The sequence below is a fragment of the Gallus gallus genome, chromosome 4, assembly GCF_016699485.2.
Source record: "Gallus gallus isolate bGalGal1 chromosome 4, bGalGal1.mat.broiler.GRCg7b, whole genome shotgun sequence".
In the NCBI taxonomy this organism is placed as follows: domain Eukaryota; kingdom Metazoa; phylum Chordata; class Aves; order Galliformes; family Phasianidae; genus Gallus; species Gallus gallus.
In genome coordinates this window covers 80,509,392-80,516,168 of record NC_052535.1, presented here as the reverse complement: position 1 = coordinate 80,516,168, position 6,777 = coordinate 80,509,392, and the positions used below count along the sequence as shown (strand labels likewise).

At 38.5% G+C, this 6,777-nt stretch overlaps 1 long non-coding RNA gene across 2 annotated transcripts; it reads left to right on the top strand.

Annotated features, from left to right (window-relative positions):
• The first annotated feature begins 240 nt into the window (after positions 1–240).
• On the top strand, positions 241–1,267 carry LOC121110752. Of its 2 annotated transcripts, none has more exons than XR_005859814.1 (2): positions 241–638; positions 1,082–1,267. It is a non-coding gene; the product is annotated as an uncharacterized LOC121110752 (long non-coding RNA). The 2 variants fall into 2 exon arrangements; XR_005859813.1 differs by having other exon boundaries at positions 241–705.
• The last annotated feature ends 5,510 nt before the right edge of the window (positions 1,268–6,777 follow it).

Here is a 6,777-nt window from a genome sequence, read left to right as displayed (position 1 = left end):
CTTCAAGTTTAAGAAGCTGAATTGTTCTTTGTAGATTTCCATACCATATTAAAAATATGCCATTTAATATGTTGGTGCTTGCTTATGCATTAGAATCACAGAAATGGAAGGATCAGAAGGGACCTCTGGAAATCATCTAGTCCAACCCCCTTCTAAAGCAGGAGATTACACAGGAAAGTATCCAGGAAGGTTCTGAATATCTCCAGTGAAGGTGACTTCACAATCACCCTTGCACAGACTGTTTCACTGCTCGGTTATCCTCAAAGAAGTTCTTCCACATCTTCCTCTGAAACTTCATGTTCCAGTATGTGACCTTGTCCTGTCACTGTTGTGCTTGGCCGTGCTTGGCCGTGCACTTGACTCCTGCCCAAACTTGGATTTGTGTGAAGGATGCTTCTATACAGAGGAAGACTATATTGCAGCTATGCTTTTCTTTTCTGAAAGAAACGGTTTTACGTCTCTAGTCTACACTTGCTTCTGACAGCTAATGAGTCAAAGAAGAGTTGTTCAAAGCTGCTTGACGTACTCTATAAAAAAAGTCTTTTAAAGAACCGAGCACACAGACCTCATCTCTGCCTGCACGCCTTCCACTTTCTAGAGGAAAATGACGAAGCAGTTGACATATTCAATGACAGAAAGTACAGTATCTCTATTTTCCGTGTCAGCCAGCAACCAGAACTATTCCTGTGGACATATATTTGCAACGTATGCAGTAGTCTTTCTTTCTGAAAGATCCAAGGAATACAAGTGCAATTCTGCTTTTCATCCGCTCTATAAACCTTTTGTTGTGCACTCCTACTGAGATATATCTTAGGCACTGGAATGGGCTGCCCAGGGAGGTGGTGGAGTCACCGACCCTGGAGGTGTTCAAAGAACATTTGGATGTTGTGTTGAGGGACGGTTTAGTGAGAACTGTTGGTGATGGGTGGACTGGATGATCCTGTGGGTCTTTTCCAACCTTGGTGATTCTATGATTCTATCTTATCTCTCTTTCTTTTCAATATGTGTTTAGAGGTGGAAAACAACCTATAGGTTTCTCTGCCAAGAACATATAGATGACTTTCTGTTTTGATCTCTACAGATGTAGACATTGCTATTTGCAAAATGTCACAATGCCTGGAAGAAATTAGTTCCCGTGCAAGGAGCAGCAGACTCATCCTGGCCCTACAGAAGACATCAGTGATCCACAGATGAAAGTACTTCAAAGAATTAGTTGGGGCATACTCTGCTTCTTTCATCCAAAATAGCAGTCTTCTATTCAAGAAAATTGTGTGAAAATGCTGAATTCTCTTTCACTGCTGATTAAACAGTGACAATCATCATTTGTGAAGGAAACACAACAAAAAGAACCATTTCCCATTAAGTGCACATATTTAAGAATAGTATTTCCAGACAAAGCTGAGCGCCTGTTGGCAAAATTACAAAGTATGTCTGGATTTTATAAAATTGAGCCTGTAATCTACTGAAGTGCAGAGGGGGAGTGCAGTGATAGAAGAGTAATGGCAGCAAAGTCGTCCAAAGAAACCTGAACCTTCATCAAGGCCTAATCCTGCATCTCCAAGAAATTAACAGAAAATAAGATAATTGCTTTCAGGAGGCCTTAATAAAATGGTTTATTCAATCATATAAATGACTGTGTAAAGCTTAACACAGCCAGGTTTATAAGAGAGGTGATCTGTTGCTTTTCTCCTACACCAGAAGCTAGCTATAAATAAAAGAAACATGGGAGCAGTAGGGCTTCCCTTCCAGCTGTGGAGGTACCCCTCCCCTGTCATCAGAACAATCACCAAGGGTCAGCTATGATGCACTGAACTATAGCTCCATGACCCTGTTTCCAGATTGACAGAGACATGATATTGATGTGATGCAATATCAAATGGCTTTTATAATGGTTAAAGTATTTAAAGTCAGAATCTTTCCACTCAGAAGTCAATCTTTCCCTAGGGTATTGTTAATATGCTGCCACAGGAGAGACATAAAGGCATTTAACTGTATCATAAACACACTTCTTCACCTAAGAATTCCTAGGAAGATGATAAATTATACAACTGTACAGGATTTTCCTGTTTTGGCCTCTAAGGATGTTCCAAGAGGCCTTCAAAAAGGAAACAGAGTGATATTTCTATCAGGAGTTATCATTGCACAGTTCAGGACCTACTTATTTACCAGTGGAGAAATGTTGGCCTTTCTTTTTTCATCCACTGCAAGACCTAGAACAGTACAGGCATTTTCAGGAAAGAAAACAATATTTCAGAGGAATAATAATGTTGTGCAACATCACTTACATATCTAATTTCTTTAGTAACAATTTGCAGTTCAGATTGCAAAAATGACTTGAACTAATCCACTACCTTCCATCTGATTGTGAAAATCATGAAAGTAACACAATTTAGTTGTAATGCACTAAAAATTTACTCATGTAATTTTGCTCAGACAAAATTATACAGAAGAAAGATCCTAGAAAGAATTGTATGAGAGTTACATTTTCAAGAGAAACATACAATACCTTGGATGAACGATGAAGTAATCTGTTACTTAAACCACCTGACAACACAGTTACTCTCCCAAACACTGGAAGAAGCAATCCCAAACTCTTTTGAGCCAGGGCATTTGCAGTTGCTGCAGGAGCTGACTGCAGCTTTCTTTTTCACTTCCTCCACCTGCTGGCCATACTGAAAAGCAGCACAGCACCTACACAAAAACATTTGACTTCAGTGAATCACACCTAGGTACTTCCATAGGTTATTAATAAAGTCTTTCTGTTCTATTTTTTACTGTTAAAAGTGAGATCAGAAACAATGCACTCAACACGGAAAGAAAGGACAAAAGGTCATTAAAGTTCTTCAAAAAGCAGAAAACGATGCTCACTGAAAGCATTTCCTATCTGCTTAGGTTCCAAATACAAGAAAGAATAACTGCTGGACTAAGCTGGACAAAAAGGGTCAATGCTAACGTTCACAGCATTATCAGACCATTGCTAATAGGTGTTGTGTACACTATAAGGTATGAAATCTGTGTAACAACCTCACAAAACGTTTAATACAACAGATGAAAAAAAAGAAAGAAAGGACCACAGTGATGAAACCTGTACTGTTACACAGTAAAACAGAGATGATGGTAGCAATACCTGTTCTGTGCTTCATGATGGATCAAAGGCCAGTGAAGGTAGCTGCAGAGTAAAAGCATCCTCTCTGGGAAGGTCACACATCCAAATTAAAAAAACATAAAACAAACAAACGTGTTTTACTGACAAAAATTAGGTAACTTGAAAACTCTCTATTGTGCCCATATTTTGTCTCTAAAAATAGGTAAATGATTTTCCCTTCCTCTGTCAGTTCCATGTTTATTCCCTGCATTCAAAAACACTTACACAAAGCCTAGAATCTGAAGCAAAATGCTGCCGTGTCACAGCTCTTACAGTATTATGTATACACCCCACGCAGTATGAATTAGCAGCGAGGAGAGTTTATTGCTTTTACAGCAAAGTAGTCACCAAAGCGTTCAAAATCCAGGGCAGGCTTTCTGGGAGAAGCTTGCTTTGTTTTTGTATGCAGTGCCTGGCTAGCTGTCAAACAGCTCTGACTGGCAGCTTGACTGATACTGTTTTCAAAACGTGGCAGGTGCACGCAGCTTCAAGCAGGCAATGCTTGGCCCTAAAGCATGCACACCACCACATATATATGAGTAGGGTTGAATTTGCTGAGTCCTTACACAGTTTTGTAAGGAGCACGAGGTGGCTCCTTGTTGGGAGGCTAATGCAGATGGATTCAGTAATCCCTGAATTATTAACATCCTTTGCTGTTACAGAGATTTGCAACGACTCTCATGCTGCAAAGGAATTTGAAGTTATACTCACCTATTTAGAGCTGCTGAAAGATGTTATAATGAAATTGGGCAGGGAAAAATGGAAATGGGCTGTGATTGCTAAGCAGATTTCATCTGGTAGAATTTTAGCAGCGCCCCGTTAGAAGCTACTTACAGCAGCAGTTGTAAGAAGACAGTAATTGAGCACTAAAGCAGTTAAGTATGTCTACCTGAAAAAAATATGAAGTGATAATAGGAATGAACTACACAAACTCAGCAGGTCCAAATAACAGCGGGCAGTAAGAATCACAATTCATAAAGCCCAATCATGAAACCATTGCTTCAGAAGAGGGAAGACACCAAAACCCCAAAGGAAAATTTCAAGATGCTCCTCACAGATGCAGCATGGTACAGAAGTCAGTAAAGGTGATCATGAAAGGTATTCCTTGTAATAGGATGATGGCATTATATTCTGGGAGAACATCCTAATAACTGCAATATTTGTGTGAAAGTCCTCCTTCAGTCATACCAATTACCAGCATTAACAAAAGAAAACCAAGCAGGTGTGGATGTCTGCTTTCAGCTGATGTGAGATGTTTACATACTTCAGTGAACCCCTGTCCCAGTATATCTGATGTAGCTGCCACTTGGTCCTTGCTTCATTTTATTCCTCGTTTCTGCTGATTTTGAAATATTTGCCATTATGATGGCAAAGCTGATGATTGCTCTCTCTTGCTTATTTTATACTGCTAGATAAAGTTAGAATTCAGCTTACAAAATCACGTTCTTAAGATCACTGAAGCATTAATTATCATTTAAAACTGAATCTGAATAAACAAGCCCCAAAACTTGGCATAATTTTATTACAAAGCATACCTTCAGGCATGTATTTGCTGTCAGACAAGCTGCAAGACTTCCTCTAAAGGCTTAAGTCTTACCTAATAAATGATAACATGAGGCATACACAGTAATTTCATAGACAGACAATGTAAATGATACAAACACAGAAAAATTAATTGGTTTGAAATGTGCCAGAGAAGACTTCTGTGGGTTACATATAGATATTCCATAAGGAAATATAATCTCTTCTAATTTGTTACATTTCAGATGAAACCCTAAAATTCAGCCCTTTACTGAGGTATAAGAGAGGAACCACTCAGATTTTTCTTATGCCAAATATTTATCTGTAGATTTTATGAAAATGTAACTCTTCTACAGATGCATTTACAACATTTCCAGCTACCAGCATTTCTATGACTGTAATCTGTCATCTGACACTTCTGTCTCTGTGTGTTGTCACTATCAACAACAGCAACTGTTCTCCCTCTACTATGACAGGTTTCAAATAAAGCTAAATTTACTAATGGGTAGTGATGGCAATAAACTAGGTGGCAAAATGACAGTGTCACATCAGTGACTGAGACTTCAGGCTCAGCCCCCTCCTTGTGTAAACAGGTTTCTATGAAGAGTTTTTATGCACTACTGGCCTTTATCTATTGCCAAAGTTGAATATTATATTAATGACCTTCTAAGCCTGTGGCTCATAGAGAAAGCAACAAGATACAGTAATCATATAAAATAGAGCTTTTTTATGCTTTTAGCACTCACCTTCAGATGTATATTTAAACTTATATAAGACTAACATTTCTATACAAAAATAAGGAGGAAGAACATTCTATTACCAACTCTCCAAACAGAGAAGGTTCTGTAATCACAGATTTGTTGGATGGCTTGCCACTTGCAGCGATGTCAAACTGAGAACAGTGATCAAGAATTTGAGACAGATCTATATATTGGTGAGTTTAGGATACAAAGTCTACTCAAAGGAAAAAGTGTGAAATATTAATACATTAATATGCTACTTAGCATAGCATTGCACAAACAAAAGGCAGTTTTAAAACAGTAAGACTAGAGTATTAGTATGTGTATTTGTAACTTCAGTCAGTCAGGCATGTATTTCATTCTCCCTTAGTCAGAAAGAAGGAAATAAAAACAATCCTGTTCAGCTTCTGAACCCCAACTTGATGCAAATCCATCTGACTTAAGGCCTGCACAGGTGAGTGAATTCTAATTCAGGAAATCACATTTTTAGTCAAACACATTGAACCACAGCATGAATCATCAGGGAAGATGGCAATAAGTGGAAAATAATTTAAAGTCTGTTTCTGGTTTTAACATGTGGAAGCAATCTTCACCTGGAGGAGTCACCAAACATACTAGTAAAGAAGCACCTTGAGGAGCTCCTCTTCTTACTCTGCATGGAGCTAAACAAAAGCTAAGGCAACAACGTCACTTGATTACATGCAAGTAATATATAACTCCATGACTTTTCTTAACTCATGCCCTTCATAAGCTAACCGTTTTTCAGAAACTGTTACAACAGTAACTACACATCACCTTACTATGCTGTTCTGCTCCAGAGAGCTGTACTTTAAATGGCTTATTCTATTATCCTTTCCCTTATCCCAACAATTTAACTACATTCAAATACCCTTCAAAGTATAAAGTTTCTCTCTTTTAAAATGTTTATGCCCTGTAACCTTCGTAACAAAGCACTGATTAGCGTTATAGTTAAGATGTTGTATATGCCATTGCAGAGCCTTTGGGAAAGGCTCAGTCAACCACGGCCCCTGTTAGAGGAAGGCAAGGGAGCTGTACCATGCAGCACATTAGATAATGTGACACATGATCTACTGCAATTACTAGGTTAGTTATCTTTTTCCAGGATTAGAAGAGAAATGTAAAAGGAGAGGAGGGGAACACAACACTTCAGAGAGTTCTTTGCAATCTGTTAGCTGAAAGGCAAGGGAGTAAACAAAGTGGCTTTGAAACTGTTCTGAAAATTTTTCCAGTTTCATCCTTTGTTGATCTTCTGCTTGGTCTTCAGTTGTTTCCTCCCTTTGTTTTTCAGACTCCTTGTGTTCTTACAGAATTCTCAGATGCATTACTCACTCAGCCCTAGATCTCTTTGTC